The sequence below is a fragment of the Chlorocebus sabaeus genome, chromosome 7, assembly GCF_047675955.1.
Source record: "Chlorocebus sabaeus isolate Y175 chromosome 7, mChlSab1.0.hap1, whole genome shotgun sequence".
NCBI lineage: Eukaryota > Metazoa > Chordata > Mammalia > Primates > Cercopithecidae > Chlorocebus > Chlorocebus sabaeus.
In genome coordinates, this window is record NC_132910.1 from 135,866,285 (window position 1) to 135,882,945 (window position 16,661).

Here is a 16,661-nt window from a genome sequence, read left to right on the forward strand (position 1 = left end):
GTATCTTCTCATAATGGAAAAGAGGACACCATTTCTTAGGTTTTGATGGTAGGAAGGTAAAAGAGTAACTGTCAGTTTTTCTGTGGTGTAGTCTAATGCAGATTTTTCTCTTTTACTCTGTGGTTTATTAGATCTTTTTTTTTTTTTTAAAGACAAGGTCTCGCTCTATTGCTCAGGCTGCAGTGCAGTGATCTGACCGTAGTTTAACCGAGTACCCCCACTTTCCTAAGAGATGGTTTAATTATTTTTCTCTCTCTTCTTTTTCCCCCAGTTCCCCACTTCCCCTTTAGAAATGCAAATATAGCCTGTTACCTCCCCTTTAGCAGACTCTCCCTGTAGGGCAAGTTCATCTACCTGCCAACATGCTCAGCCCTTAGAGACGTCTTTCTTTATGTCCCCTGAGTTCAAAAATAAATAGGCAGTTGCTAATGAGGATTGGAGGGCTGATACAAGAAGTCCACAGAAGTTGGGTGTGCTGGGTGTGGTGACACACACCTTTAATCCCAGTGCCTTGGGAGACCAAAATGGGAGGAATGTTTGATGCCAAGAGTTGGAGATCAGCCTAGTCAACATAGAAAAACTCCATCTCTACCAAAAAAAATGACAAAGAAAAAAAATTAGCAGGGAGTGGTGGTGCACATCTGCAGTCCCCAGCTACTTGGGAGGCTGAGGCGGGAGGATCACTTGAGCCCAGGAGTTTGAGGCTGCAGTGAGCCATGATCACACTGCCATATAGAGCGAGACCTTGTACCTTTAAAAAATAAAAATAAAAAGTTGAGTGCTTAGTAGAATATTGGAAACTAAAGGCCACTGCCATGTGAAGAAAGCATTAATGAAAGACTTAAAAGTTTAGCCAGAAAGTAGTTTAACAAGTTCATCAAATCGGATTAATAAGCATTTACTGAATGTCTGCCACCTACCTCATATTCTGACCTTGTGAGGTAATTTTGTTGTCTAGTTAGTTGCTGAGTGCCAGTGTCAGACACAAAGTGTGTGCTCAATAGACGGATTTTTATAAGAACAATTTTAAGTATCCAGCTGACATTTTTAGGTCTGAAATTTCAACCACAGTTTCCTAGAGAAGGGTCAGAGCTTTGCAATAGGTGGCATTAAGAACTGGAATAATGCTTTCTGTAAGCACATGGCACTGTTTTGGGTGTTGGGGAGGATTCCAAGATGCACAAGAGTACTCCCTTCCCTGCCCTCTCCAGCCCAGTAGATTCCACCCACAGGGAGGACTGGACGGGAGACCAGATGTTTGTAGAGACAGACAGTAAACACATTAACACAGCAATCTACTGCTCCAGTTCGCTGGGGTCAGACGACTAGGATTCCTAAATGAGTTCTTTTACTAATACAAATGTTCTTTGAGTAAAACAAACTCATTTAGTTACTCGAGGGGAAAAGGAAAAGAAACAGGAATTAGGGAGACTACATACAGCCTCTTTGTGACTTTTTCCTTTATTGTGCTAATGTGATAAACTAATCCTCAGTCATTTGATTATGGATAATGGCATGTAATATATTTACTGTCTTCAGAATATTCTTTTGTATTTCAGCTGGGGAATTTAAGTCATGGCGGCCACTGAGAAAAATACTTTTGAGGAAGGTGACTTTTTGAAAACTTTAAATCCTGTCTGTGGCATAAGCATTGTTTTACATTAAATTCATTTTTTTTCATTTAAATTCATTTCATTTCATTAAATTGCATTTCATTAAATTGCATTTAAATTAAAAATGAAAATTTTTCATTTTCATTTAAATTAAATATTTTTCATTTAAATTCATACAGGATCTGGCTCTTTCACCCAGATTGGAGGGCAGTGGTGCCATCTTGGCTCACTGCGATCTCCTCCTCCCCGGCTCAAGCCGTCCTCCCACCTCCCGCCTCAGCTTCCTGAGTAGCTGGGACCACAGGTGTGCACCACCACACCCAGCTAATTTTTGTATTTTCGGTAGAGATGGGGTTCCGCTATGTTGCCCAGGCTGGTCTCGAACTTCTGAGCTCAAGTGATCCACCCATCTTGGCCTCCCAAAGTGCTGGGATTACAGGTGTGAGTCACCTCGCCTGACTTAAATTCATTATTTTTTAATTTAATTTTTTCCATAGGTTGCACAATCATATGATTTTTAAAAAGCATGCAGAAAGGTATACAGTGAAAAAACATCTTCCCTCTAGGCAGCCACTATTAATAGTTTGTGTTTATTCCAGATATATTTGACACACATATAGGCACATACACACATGTATTCAAAAGGAGAAGTTTTTGATGCATATAATCTTGGTATGTGAACAGTGATTACATATAAAGGAAAATTATTTTCTGTATCATCTGTCACGATGGAACTATTAAGATTAGTCAGCATAAGATGAAGTTGTATATGAATAGTGATAACTTCAAAGTGTGAAGGTACAATACATGATTAAGCCTGGGACAGAAAACAGTGCTAATCAAGTGTACCTAGGAAATGACAAAAATGTGTATTTGTTTGTTTGTTGTTTGTTTTTTTGAGATGGAGTGTCGCTCTTGTTGCCCAGGCTGGAGTGCAGTGGCACGGTCTTGGCTCACTGCAACTTCTGCCTCCTGGGTTCAAGCGATTCTCCTGCCTCAGCCTCCAGAGTCGCTGGGATTATAGGCACCCGCCACCACACTCGGCTAATTTTTGTAATTTTTAGTAGAAAGGGGTTTCACCATGTTAGCCAGTCTGGTCTTGAACCCCTGACTTCAGGTGATCCACCCGCCTCGGCCTCTCAAAGTGTTGGAATTACAGGCGTGAGCCACCTCCCCCGGCCAACACGTTTGTATTTGAATTTAGCAAAATCGTCTAAAGGAAGCAATATGTGTTCTTCTAATTTTTAAAAAACAACAAAATGGGTCCAGAGTACATGTACCATTTGTGATTTGAGTTACCAGTGAGTATATGAGATGACTCATAGGATCTAGGATTGGAAAGGTAGTGTTGGCCAGGCCGTGGAAATGCCGGGGAATAGAACTGAATTTTAGTCTTCAGGCGTGGTGACTGTTGGCATTTTCTGAGCCCAGGAGTGATAGCATCAGAGCTGTGCTTTGAAACATTGAATGGATATGTGATTGGGATGGACTTAAAAGGAGAAATACTGGGCCGAGTGCAGTGGCTTATGCCTTTAATCCCAGCACTTTGGGAGGCCAAGGCAGGAGAATTGTTCGAACCCGGGAGATGGAGGTTGCAGTGAGCCAAGATCACGCCACTGCACTCCAGCCTGGGTGATAGAGTGAGACTCTGTCTTGAAAAAAAAAAAAAAGAGACAGAGAGAGACAGAAATACTGTGTAGCTGCAGTGATGAAAAGTGAGAGTTAATGAAGCTGTGTGAATGGAGACAACAGGCAGTACCTTCAGGAGTGAGTGAGACTTTTTCATTAGTTATCATTACAGATAGGTTCAAGAATATTCTCAGGAGGGCCCTAACATTTCTTTTAAACAATAAATTCAACCCCAAACCAAAGGATCCCACAGTATATAACAGCAGATGTATCCTAGGAACGTCTCCCAAGTTGAATATTCTACTTGGAGCCTTCTTAATTCTGGCCGTTCCCAGGGGATTTATTTCGCACTCCTGAGTCTTAAGCTGCTTTTGTTTTTGAAGCACACTATGTCACATTGGTCATGGTAATTGACTGTTGCCTTCCTAAAAATATCTTAGGCTTCGTTTCCCAACCATATCATTTTGGGGATGGGAAGTGCCCTAGATTCCTTAAAATGTAGAATTCTTTATAGTCAGAATGGTACACATGGTTGTGCTAGAAAGGTGACGCAGCGAGTTTGGTGCCAAGGGTTCAGGACACAGAAAATGAACAGTGTCTGTGGAAGGCTGTTAGTATTGAAATAATTGCATACCACCTTGCCAGCATTTTTAACATTGCAGCTGTACTTTTGAAAGAAAAAATTGCAAACTCAGAACCTGTATTTTTATCCTTCACAGCTGTAGGTCACCTATCCCACCTAGGTTGTTTGGTTGAATGGGGATGACAAGTAGGTAGGCAGCCCTTCGCAGGGGCTCTCCTGGTTAGCCTGAGGATTTAGGTGTAAGTCACACCCTGCTTTAGTCTAGGAGTATGTGCTTCTATAGTGTTTTGAGACGGAGTCTGGCTCTGTCACCCACGCTGGAGGGCAGTGGCGCATTCTTGGCTCATTGCAACCTCCGCCTCCCGGGTTCAAGTGATTCTCCTGCTTCAGCCTCCCAAGTAGCTGACACTACAGGCGCCCGCCATCACCCCGGCTAATTTTTGTGTTTTTAGTAGAGGCAGGGGTTTGCCATGTTGGCCAGTCTGGTCTAAACTCCTGACCTCAGGCAATCCGTGCCCCTCGGCCACAGAAAGTGCTGGGATTACAGGCATGAGCCACCACCCCTGGCCTGCTTCTGTAGTTTTTGTAAGTATGGTGGAACTTTCCAGAAATCCCAGCAGGTTTGCATGTATGTTGGTGGGCCTCTCAGCGCAGGTGTTGCTTTGGGAGAAGGCAGCTAGGTGTGTGAGGTATGCCTGCTTTGCCCCTGCAGCTAGCCAGCACTCAGCAGCTACTCTAAGCCCTTGCCAGTCCTGGTGTTTGTCAGCCCAGGGTTTCTAGGTATGAGTAGCCACAAGCTGGATGTAAAGAAAAATGAATATGGTGTAACTCCAAGTAAAATGCTTCTGAAGCCAAGAGGGGAGCAAGGGATTGTGCATCTTTAGGATAAGACATATGAACTTGTGTATTAGGCTACTAGAATCTATTCAATAGACTTTCTATTTTAGTGTGGAATATATCTCTTGGAAAATTAGATAAATATTTTACAAATACTCATTTCTAAAGTAACCTGAATTTCTGTAGTTCTCACCCACCTGTATATATGGGTGAGTTTACATAAATTAAACTAATTTTAAAGTTTTTTTAATGAGGTTCTGATCGCATACAGAACTTCATCCTCTTGCAGTACTCCTACGTGCTTGCTCTGCCACCCCATCAGCGTTTCTGGGAGCCACAGACAGTGTCCCATGTATTTGGGGATAATTTCAACTTCCATTCTTCCATTCTTGTTGCCTGCAAAGCACTGGAGAGAGGTCCCCGTGCTATGGTGCCACTGCCAGTTTGTGAGAAAGATGTTCCCTGCCAGGGTGCTACTGTCTCAGTCTTCCAGAGCTGTGTGTCTGGAGGGGCTTGGTCTGTCCTTCGGGGTTTATCTAAGCCAAGGCCCCATGTATGCTTTATAGAAGCTGGGAGGCTAGCCCTGTTTCTCTCACTCAGGCTTGTTTTTAAAAAATGTTTTTGGGCCAGGCATGGTGGCTTACACCTGTAATCCCAGCACTTTGGGAGGCCGAGGTGGGCAGATCACGAGGTCAGAAGATTAGGACCATCATGGCTAACACGGTGAAACCCTGTCTCTACTAAAAATACAAAAAATTAGCCGGGCGTGGTAAGCACGTGCCTGTAGTACCAGCTACTCAGGAGGCTGAGGCAGGAGAATCACTTGAACCCTGGAGGCGGAGGTTGCAGTGAGGCAAGGTCATGCCACTGCACTCCAGCCTGGGCCTACAGAGTGAGACTCTGTCTAAAAAAAAAAAAAAAAAAAAAAGAAAAGAAAAAATGTTTTCTTCTTATGGAAGCTAAGGAACTTATGCCCCTCCTTGCATCTCCTGTGAAGACAGCGTCTTCATTTTTCTTGTGGCTTCTCTCCATCTGGCTCAGGCTGACTGCTGGGATCAAGCCAGGGTCTTCGCTAGTCCCCAACCGTGAGTCCCTACACATAAGCCACCTCCCACAAGGCCTCTTCCTCTTATGTAAATCAACTCATGAAAATATATACCTGAGGGCTGCTTGCAGGCTGCCAATTTGTTATACATGAAATTTACATCTCAACTGTTCCAGAAATTTCCATGTGTTTTTCCTGAAGCAGAGTTGTTAATCTCTTTTTTTTTTCTGATTTTTTTCCCATTTCACTGAATCTTTCTTTTTTTCTGAAATTGCAACCCCTAGATAGGTCAGAAAGTTGGATGTTTCCCAGATTTGCATTTGGGTCATTCTTGAGGTCTCATTCTTTATTCTCTTAGTTTAGGGCAGTCTCAACTTTGGCCTCCTACAATAATCATCCCTGTCTACATTGAGGACTTAGGAGATTTATTCCTGAGTTTCAGATCTAGTTTTGGGCCTCAGACTTATTTATTCAACTGCTTAACTTGACATTTCCACCTGGCAGTCCCAGTGGTACCCGAAGCTTGAGTCCATGACATCTTATGACCGATGTCTGTCTCTGTTCCTCTTGTTCCTGTGTCAGTGAATAGCACCTCCGAAAGTCAGGTCCCACAACTGAGTCCTTTTTTTTTTTTTTTTTTTGAGACGGAGTCTCGCTCTGTCACCCAGGCTGGAGTGCAGTGGCGCGATCGGCTCACTGCAACTTCTGCCTGACAGGTTCAAGCAATTCTCCTGCCTCAGCCTCCCGAGTAGCTGGGATTACAGACGCCCACCACTACGCCTGGCTAAATTTTTATATTTTTAGTAGAGACGGAGTTTCACCATGTTACCCAGGATGGTCTCGATCTCCTGACCTCGTGATCTGCCCGCCTCGGTCTCCCAAAGTGTTGGGATTACAGGTGTGAGCCACCGCGCCCGGCTTAACTGAGTCCTTCTTGACATCTCCTTCTCCTCATACCCCATAGGCACTCCGTCAAGTCCTGTCCTTTTTCCTCTTTTGTTAATTTTATTTTTTTATTCATTTATTTATTTTTGAGACAGGGTGTCACTCTGTTGCCCAGGCTGGAGTGTGGTGGCACAGTCATGGCTCACTACAGCATCGGCCTCCTGGGCTCTTGTGATCCTCCATGCCTCACCCCCACAATAGCTGGGACTACAGGTGGGTGCCACCACACCCAGCTAATTTTTTTTATTTTTATTTTTCTGAGACAGGATCTGGCTCTGTTGCCCAGGCTGGAGTGCAGTGGCATGATCTTGGCTTCCTCCCACTTCAGCCTTTCAAGTAGCTAGGTCTAAGGATGCATGCCACCACCCTTGACTAGTTTTTGTATTTTTTGTAGAGACAGGTTTCACCATGTTGCCCAGGCTGATCTTGAACTCCTGAGCTCAAGCCATTCATCTGCTTTGGCCTCCCAAAGTGCTGGGATTAAAGGTGTGAGCCACTGTGCCTGACCCGCGCTAATTAAAAAAGTTTTTTCTAGAGATGGGGTCTCTGTGTTGCCCACGCAGGTCTCAAACTCCTGGACTCAAGCCATCCTCCTGCCTTGGCCTCTCAGAATGTTGGATTACAGGGGTGCCTGCCCTTATCTCTTGAGTATCTTGCATTCATCCACTTCTTTCAGTCTTTCCTGCTTGGTCTCAGCTACCATCATGTCCCACCTAGATAACTGTAACAACCTTTCCATTAGTCTCTGCCTCTATGTTGGCTCCCCCTTCCATTGATTCTTTTAAAAATGCAAGTCTAATCAAATTCCTCTTTAGCAACATGTTTGTTTAAAACTTTCAGTAACTTATTGTTCTTCCTAGCTCTCTAGCCTAACCTCCAGTCATAATTACTGTCACTCCTCGTGCTCCACCCTCAGTCCTCATAGGGCCCGGCTTTTTCTGTCTGTAGGGACTTTATATATCGTTTCCCCTGCCTTGAGCACTCTGCTGCCCCCTTTACCTAGTTAACTTCTCTTCCTTTAGACCTCAGTCATCAGTTTTGCAGGGAAGCTTTTCCTATCTTTCAACTTACATATTCTTATAGTGCCATAATACCTCTCCTTCACTGTGGGTATATAGCACCATAGATATAGCACCATATACTCCTCTTTCATGGTAGGTATGTAGCACCGTATACCCCTCCTTCACCATAGGTATGTAGCGCCCATATACTGCTCCTTCACGGTAGGAATATAGCGCCGTATACCCCTCCTTCACGGTAGGAATATAGTGCCGTATACCGCTCCTTCACGGTAGGAATATAGCGCAGTATACCCCTCCTTCACGGTAGGAATATAGCGCCGTATACCCCTCCTTCACGGTAGGAATATAGCGCCGTATACCCCTCCTTCACGGTAGGAATATAGCGCCGTATACCGCTCCTTCACGGTAGGAATATAGCGCCGTATACCGCTCCTTCACGGTAGGTATATAGCGCCCATAAACTGCTCCTTCATGGTAGATATATAGCGCCGTATACTTCTCCTTCACGGTAGGTATATAGCGCCATATACCCCTCCTTCACAGTAGCTATATAGAGCCATATACCCCTTCTTCACAGTAGGTATATAGCACCGTATACCACTCTTTCACAGTAGATGTATACCGGTCTTTCACGGTAGGAATATAGTGCCGTATACCGCTCCTTCAAGGTAGTTGTCACAGTTGTAATTTTATACTCATTCGGATGGCTCCTGGTGTTTCCTCTTCATTAGGTATTGAACTCCATGTGAAGGCAGAAACTTCCCTCTGTGTCTAAAGGCCTAGTTGGATGATTTAGTAGATAAGCAATACATATTTAAAAGAATGAATAACTGGGAATCAGTAAAGCATAGGCATGAAGAGAATGGATTTGGAGTTTGTCATTGGTCTGGATTTGAATCTGGGCTCTCCCCTAGTAACTGTGACAGCTTAAGAGAGAGATCTCTTCATCTGAAAAAAGGATATAGTAAATACTTTCAAAGGTTCTTTGGAACATTTGTAAAATAAAGAATATCATGCTTTGGATATGGAAGATGTTGAGTGGTAGCTTTTACACTTATTTTTTTGCAAACCTTTTTATTATAAAATAAAAAATGCAGATTCAGAAAATCCCACCAAACAAATGTATAGATGGATGGATGATTATAGAGAGAATGCCCTGGAGATACACCTCTTTGTATCTCCACCCCAATGTCAGCACCTTCTCTCCCACCTTAGCAACCTCATCTTGACTTTATAGGAATCACTTCCTTGCGTGTCATTATAGTTTTATCACTCCAGTGTGCATCAGTGGACATAATAGTTTAGTCTTGTCTCTTAAAAAAAAAAGTTTCCCTTCTATCCTTTTATTTTCTTTAGTTTATCTACTGAGGAACCTAGAGGATTTGTCCTGTAGAGTGTCGTGTGTCTGGATTTTGCTGATTGCACATCAGTGATGCAGTTCAGTGTGCTCCTCTGTGTGCTCTGTGTCCTGCGAATTGACAGTGGGTCCAGAGGCCTGCTCAAACTCCTGTTTGATTCCTTTGGCAAGACTTTAGCTAGTGGTGTGCTCTTTTATTAGAAGTCATGTTGTACCTGGTTCTCTTTCCTTTTGTGATATTAGTAGCTATTGACACTCAATACCTAGATCCATTAATTTAGTAGGAGTGACAAGATGGTGATATTTTGTCATTTTTCAGTTATTGACTTAAATACTTTTAGAAGAGTATTGTCTCTTGTCCCTTGTCTACTCTTTGGTTACATAAAGGTACAGTTCAGTAGAAAAGCTGGATGAAACCTTGATTCTTTACTTTACCAGTTTCCACAGTGAGTTAGTTCCTTATCCTCTGAAGGTGACCAATTCTCCCATTGTGTGTTTTTAAAAAGTATTATTATGAATTCTGCTGGGCGTGGTGGCTCACGCCTGTAATCCTAGCACTTTGGGAGGCTGAGGCAGGTGGGTCACTGAGGTTAGGAGTTGGAGACCAGCCTATACAACATGGTGAAACCCGTCTCTACTAGAAATACAAAAAATTAGTTGGGTGTGGTGGCGGATGCCTGTAATCCCAGCTACTCGGGAGGCTGAGGTAGGACAATTGCTTGAACCCGGGAGGCGGAGGTTGTAGTGAGCTGAGATCACACCACTGCACTTTAGCCTGGGCAACAAGAGCAAAACTCCGTCTCTCTCTCTCTCTCTCTCTCTCTCTCTCTCTCTCTATATATATATATATATATATATATATAAAATGAATTCATGGATTTGACCATATTTGATGGGTTTCAATAAGTTGTGCTTAATATATTTTTTGAAGCCTATATTGTCCCATCTTTGGCCAGTGGGAGCCCTTGTTAGTTGACTCTTGCATCCTTTGGACATAACCCTTGTGGTCTTCGAGTGTTTTCTTGCTATGTGGTATAACCAAATGTTTCAGGCTCAGTTTGAATGTCTTCTGCTTATACCTGGAATTAACCATTTCTCCAAGATGAGCCCTGTTTGTTTTTTTAAAGTGGATTTCAATAACTCATTTCAATAACTCATTTCAGTAACTCAATAACTCATTTCAATAACTCGTCTCAGTAACTCGTCTCAGTAACTCGTTCTGAGTGTGAGGGAGGCTTGTTGCTATTGGACTGGTCATTGTTTCTTGACTCCCTCTACGGAAGGATCTGAAAAAAATACATATGAGATCTGTGTATTGCAGAAAACAATCACCCAGTAGTTGGATTTGTATATTCTGTGTCTTTTTTTTTTTTTTTTTTTTTTGAGACGGAGTCTCACTCTGTCGCCCAGGCTGGAGAGCAGTGGCGTGTTCTTTCCTCACTGCGAGCTCCTTCTCCCGGGTTCACGCCATTCTGCCTCAGCCTCCCGAGTAGCTGGGGCTACAGGCGCCCGCCACCACACCCGGCTAATTTTTGTATTTTTAGTAGAGACGGGGTTTCACCATGTTTCACCGTGTTAACCAGTATGGTCTCCATCTCCTGACCTTGTGATCCACCCGCCTCGGCCTCCCAAAGTGCTGGGATTATAGGCGTGAGCCACCGCTCCTGGCCAGTATGTCTGTGTCTTCTTAAAGGCCAGTGACACTCACTTTGAACTGTGCTTTATAATCCTCTATGTCATTTGCTTAGCATGGCATATGTTGGCATTGTTAATGGGTTCAGGGAAATCATTCCTGTGGCCCCACTTTGACTCATTTCACCGTCATCTATGACTATGAATACAGTGGACAAATACATGTATTACGGGAGTTATATAATGTGAACGTCATGAAGTGAATGCCTTAGTGATTGGTAGAGCTAAACTTAACATCTCTTGCACTGGCTGTTTGCAGATGTATTCACTGCATTACGTTACCCAGTTTAATTCTTACATCTACCATGGGAGGTAGGGACTGTTATTCTCATTTTGCGGATGGGAAAACTGAGGTTTAGTGAGGTTAAATGATGTGCCCAGGCTACATAATCAGTGAAAGAACTGAGTTAAACCCATGTCTCTCTTTATTAACTCTGGAGTCTATACACTTAACCAGTTTATTGCCTTTTTAATTATTAAAAATTAGTCTGGCCTGATTCAGAATTAAAACGACTTGGGAAGCTTTGGGATGATTCTAGGATCTGCTTAGGACTTAAGGTCACTTCAGAGGTCTCAGAATGAACTTGAATGATGTCACAGCTGTCCCTTCTGTGCTCATGAGAATCTTTACTGATCAAGTAAGGCACCAGGATGTGACTGCAGCATCCCTCTCAATACAGCATTCCGGGCAGCCACTAAAAATTCTCGCAGTTGGCACATAGCATGAAACCCATCTGGCATTTTGAGTGAGAACCTAGTAGAATGGCAGTGGTGCCTTTTGGATTCTGCGATCACTTTTTCTGTGCCTATGTTACTGTGTCATCACTGCATTATAACAGCCAGGCATATACTTTTTTAGTCTCTTCTGGTAAAGATCAGTGTTTCCCAAACTATGATTCATTAACACTTAATTCTGGAAGATGCTTTTAGGTACACTGAAAAAACAAAGAAGAGGAAGCACAGGAGGCTAGTTTGCTGGTCAAATAAGTCTGAGAAAACTAAAAATTTTTTTGTTGTTTGTTTTGAGACAGGGTCTCACTGTGTTGCCCCGGCTGGGGTGCAGTGGCACAATTATAGCTCACTGTAGCCTTGACCTTCTGGACTAAAGCAGTCCTCCCACCTCAGCCTCCCAAGTAGATAGGATTACAGGCATGTGCCACCACACCCAGCTAATTTTTAAATTTTTTGTAGAGACAAGGTCTCACTATGTTGCCCAGGCTGGTCTTGAACTCCTGGGCTCAAGTGATCCTCCTACCTTGGCCTCCCAAAGTGCTGGGATTACAGGCATGAGCCACCACACTGGGCCTTGGAAAAACTAAATTCTTAAAGCTTTACAATGTGTGTGATTAAATGAACATTGTAAGAACTCCTACTATAAAGAAATCTGTTTAGCTTTTTGATCCAATGTTCTCTAAACATGACTGATCCCTGTATCTCCTTCCTTTTATTTTTAAACAATAAGGAGATGTATTCTCTTAAGAAAGAATACACAGTCCAGAGAGAGGACAAGCTCAGGGCTAGGGCGGGCTCCACGTGGAGACCACTGAGCCTCTAGGACCGTTTCTCTGTGTTTCTTAGCCCTGTGAGTCGGAAGAGCTTTCGGGCTGTTGTCCGGGTGACTGTATCTGTTTTAGGCACCACGGCCATGCAGGATGATACCAGAGGAAGAGAGTCCCTTTCTGGAACAAGGAAAATGTGCTTAGAAATGCTCCTGGCAGTGTTCCCCTCACATCTTACTGGCCAGGTTTGGGCAGGTGCCCATTTCTTACCTGTTGTTGGCATGGGGGACAGGATTTCTGTGATGGGCCGAGGCCAGTCATTTATCTTTTTTGTTTTGTTTCCCTTACGTCATTGTGTAGAACTAGGCCAGTCACTTAGAGAGGAGGGAGGTTGTGGGTCTACAATGCCTGGCCTCGTGTCAAGGTCTTCATGACAGAGCTGCGCTGCCTTTGTAGCCTTCACTCCTATTCCTCTTCTTCAAGCCAAACTGCTTGCTGTTCCCGAGTTTACTGTTGGGCGGGTGTGTGTACACCCGGGAAGGCCTTTGCCTGTGTTTTTGTAGGTTCAGCTCCACTTGTTGTTGAAGGTCCGAATCAATTGCCCTTCCACCCAGGCGGCTTCATCATGCTCTTCATGTCTGCTCGGTAAGCATGCATTTATTGTGGACAGTAGAGGGAGAGATCTAGGTAATTCCAGGTTTCTGGCTTGGAGGTTGAATGGGTACAAGTGCCCTTTGTGTAGGTTTGGGACGGTGGGGTCTAAGGATGTGGTACATTTTGGCCATGTAGGTTTTTTGATGCCTGCAGATCTGTCCAGCTGGCGGTTAGGTCTGCAGGTGTGCAGTTTGCAGGAGCGATCAGGGTTAAGCAGGTTGATTTGCTGGTGGTCAGTGTATACCCGACAGTTAAGACTACAGGGAATGAGACTGCCCAGGGCAGTAGGATGGCTGAGAAGCAGCGAGTCCAAGTGTAGGCAAGGGAGAAGCAGCCCACCAAGGAGAGAAGGAGCATTTAGAGGCTGTGAGATGGAGAGAGAAACTCAGAGAGCAAGAGGGAGCAGATGGCCAACAGTGTCCGGTGGGGCAGAGAGGTCCAGAGGGAGGATCGAGGGTGTGCCCTGGACTTGGCAACTGGGGGGCCTTTGGAGGTCCATGCCAGTGTGGTTCGGGGGTGGGAGTGGAGAGGTTCACAGTGTGCGGCCTGTGCTCTGTAGAAGCCTGGCTGAGAAAGCCAGAAGAGAAAGTGGTACCTCGAGTGGAGTGTGTGTTACGGGATTTTTGTTGTTGTCAGGGAGAGACATTTAAGCACATTTTTAGGTTAAGGGAAAGATGGAAAAGTAGAGAGGAAGGGCCTGAACATCTCAGAGATAGATGGCAATTGATGGAGCCATGCCCAGGGGGGCAGGATCAGAGCATAGGTGGGAGGATTCGACTTTAGTAGGAGATAAAAACGGGGGCACATGGAGAGAACTTCGTGGAGAATGGCAGGGAATTAAGGTATTTCAAGCTTGATAGTCTCAAATATTTTGGTAAGCGGGAGACAAAATTAATTACTGATAGTGAGAACTATGATATGTGTAGAGGATTTTTTTTTATTTTAATTTTATTTTATTTTAAACAGCGTCTTGCTCTGTAGCCCAGGCTAGAGTGTAGAGGAGGATTGTAGCTCATTGCAGCCTTTACCTCTTGACCTGAAGCAGTCCTCCTGCCTCAGCCTCCCAGAGTGCCACAATTACAGGTGTGAGCCTGTGCCTGTACAGGGTAATTTTAAGAGAGGCGGTAAAAGGTTTGGAAAAAACATCATTGGAAAGAATAACAGCAGAACCATTTATTGAGCCCTTATTGTGTACCAAGCAGTTCACTAGGCACTTCACATTCTCATTGAACCCTCACAGTTATCCTATGAGAAAGTTTCTGCTATTCCCATCGTATGGGTCAGGAAGCAGGTTTAGAGAGATGGGGTGACTAGCCGAAGGTGACAGAGCTTGCTAGGATGGTGCCAGGCTTTCTTTGACAGGAGAGCCAGCCCTCTTGATCTCTGTGCTCTGCTGTCTCATCAGGGCATCAGCAAAGGTACATGGGCTGAGTGCTGAGGAGTTAAGGGCCAAGATGTGAAGTTGGAGGCCAGGAAAGACTAGCGCCGCCTGCCGTGTGGTTGTGAAAGTTTTGTAGGTGGAACGCTAACAAGCTCCTGGAGTGAAGCAGTGGAGATGTCTGTGGGCTTGGTGTGACGGAGGGCCAGGGCACAAGAATGTTTAATGAGAGCCCCCAGGCCTCATCAAGCCAAGGGAGGAGCCGAGGCCGGCAGGAAGCTGAGAGCTTGGAGAAAACGGAAGGATCAGAGGCCTGCGAGGCCTCCTATCTGCTGTCACGCAAAAGCCTTCCATGTGGCCATGAGAATGGGCGAGCTCCGGGGAGTGGGGATGAGGGTTGCTGGAGGCGAGGAGGTCCAGTTGCCGCGTGGGTGGAATGTTCTATGTCTGTCGTCTTTTTTCTCTTTGACTGAGGAATTGCCCCCGGAAGTTCTCTGGTGAAATGTTGAAGGAAGATTGCATGATCCATTATTAAATCAGAGGGATGAGGAGGCTGAGGGTGGGGAGAATGGGGGTTGCCATCTGTTGATTATTTTACCCACGGCTTTCTCTGGGTGTACCCGTGTCATTCAGGCCATTCTCTTGTGACTGTGCTCAGGCACAGTTTTACTGACTACATAGCACACAAGTCAGGTATTGGGAAGGAGAACTGTTTCTTCTTTAGAGGAGTATGTTTTAACCATGTTAAATTTCCAAGAATGGGTTTATTTATTGCCTGTACACAGTGTAGACCATTCCAGGAAAATAAATGATTTTTGATTCAAGCACGATATTTATTTATTTTTATATTTTTATTTATTTAGAGACAGGGTCTCACTCCTGTCACCCAGGCTGGAGTGCAGTGATGCAATTTTGGCTCGCTGCAGCCTCGACTTCCTGGGCTCAGGTGATCCTCCCACCTCAGCCTCCTGAGGAGCTGGGACTACAGGCACATGCCACCACGCCTGGCCAGTTTTTAAATTTTTTAATAGAGATGAGGTTTCGCCATGTTGCCGAGGCTGGGCTTTGAATTCCTGGCTCAACTCATGGGCGCACCTTAGCCTTCCAAAATGCTGGGATTATTGGCGTGAGCCACTGTGCCTGGCCTAAGCACTGTATTTAAAACTACCTCTCATGCATTCAACTGATTTTCCTTGCCTTTTAAAGTGATTAATGGCTTGTTACTATCATTGTGGAATAAAATTCTGTAGAGAAAGTTCATACTGCCTCTTTATGAACATAGAAATGAAATATTATAATTATCATTTTAGTTAACCCAAAGTCCAAGTTATGAATGACTCCACATTAAAACAAACCTCCCTGATTTTCCTAATAATTAAACACTTCTGTTTTTTTCAGGGATCATAATTTTTTTTTTTTTTGAGACAGAGTTTTGCTCTTGTTGCCCAGGCTGGAGGGCAATGGCGTAATCTCGGTTCACTGCAATCTCCACCTCCCGGGTTCAAGCGATTCTCCTGCCTCAGCCTCCCAGGTAGCTGGTATTACAGGCAGGCACCACCACACCTGGCTAATTTTTTTTTTTTTTTTTTAGTAGAGATGGGGTTTCTCCATGTTGGTCAGGCTGGTCTTGAACTCCCGACCTCAGGTGATCCACCTGCCTCAGCCTCCCAAAGTGCTGGGATTACAAGCATGAGCCACCGTGCCTGGCCCAGGGATCATAATTTTCATCATCAGGATCAGTTAGCAGTGTTTCCTAAAGTGTGGTCTGAGGGTCACAGAAATAATTTAGGAAATGTTGTTAAAAATACTATACCTACTCTAAAGACATATCCTAAACTTTGTGAATTAAGAATGTAAGGGAATAGTGTCTAAAAATCTGCATTTGAACAAATTCCCCAAGTGATTCTTGAGGAAAACTGATTTAGAATGTTTTCAAGTTACCGATAGGGGCTTCCTGATGTCAACAAGGCCCAAGGAAACTAACTCACGTCTAATATTAGCATGGTTATGTATCCACGTACACAAGGCTGCATTGCTCAGTCCTCTCTACTTAGTGGAATGGCTGTTGCACAAAGGCCTGTCTTAATAACATAACATGTTTCTTTCTTTTTTTTTTTTTTTGGAGACACAGTCTTGCTCTGTCACCAGGCTGGAGTGCAGTGGTGCAATCTCGGCTCACTGCGAGCTCTGCCTCCTGGGTTTATGCCATTCTCCTGCCTCAGCCTCTCGAGTAGCTGGGACTACAGGTGCCCACCACCACGCCTGGCTAATTTTTTTGTATTTTTAGTAGAGACGGGGTTTCACCATGTTAACCAGGATGGTCTCGATATCATGACCTCATGATCTGCCCGCCTCGGCCACCCAAAGTGCTGGGATTACAGGTGTGAGCCCCCACACCCGGCCAATA

The 16,661-nt window shown here is 44.4% G+C and overlaps 1 protein-coding gene across 5 annotated transcripts in view; it reads left to right on the forward strand.

Annotated features, from left to right (window-relative positions):
* Nucleotides 1-16,661, forward strand: part of SNX25 (sorting nexin 25) — a 153,214-nt gene that overhangs the window by 4,176 nt on the left and 132,377 nt on the right. Inside the window, exon 1 of one of the 5 annotated variants that reach the window (XM_008000440.3) lies at nucleotides 12,699-12,867. The exons of the other annotated variants lie outside the window; for them this stretch is intronic. The gene's annotated coding sequence lies outside the window, so the exon portion shown is untranslated. Of the gene's footprint in view, nucleotides 1-12,698; nucleotides 12,868-16,661 lie in introns of those variants that run through there. 5 annotated transcript variants of the gene reach the window in all.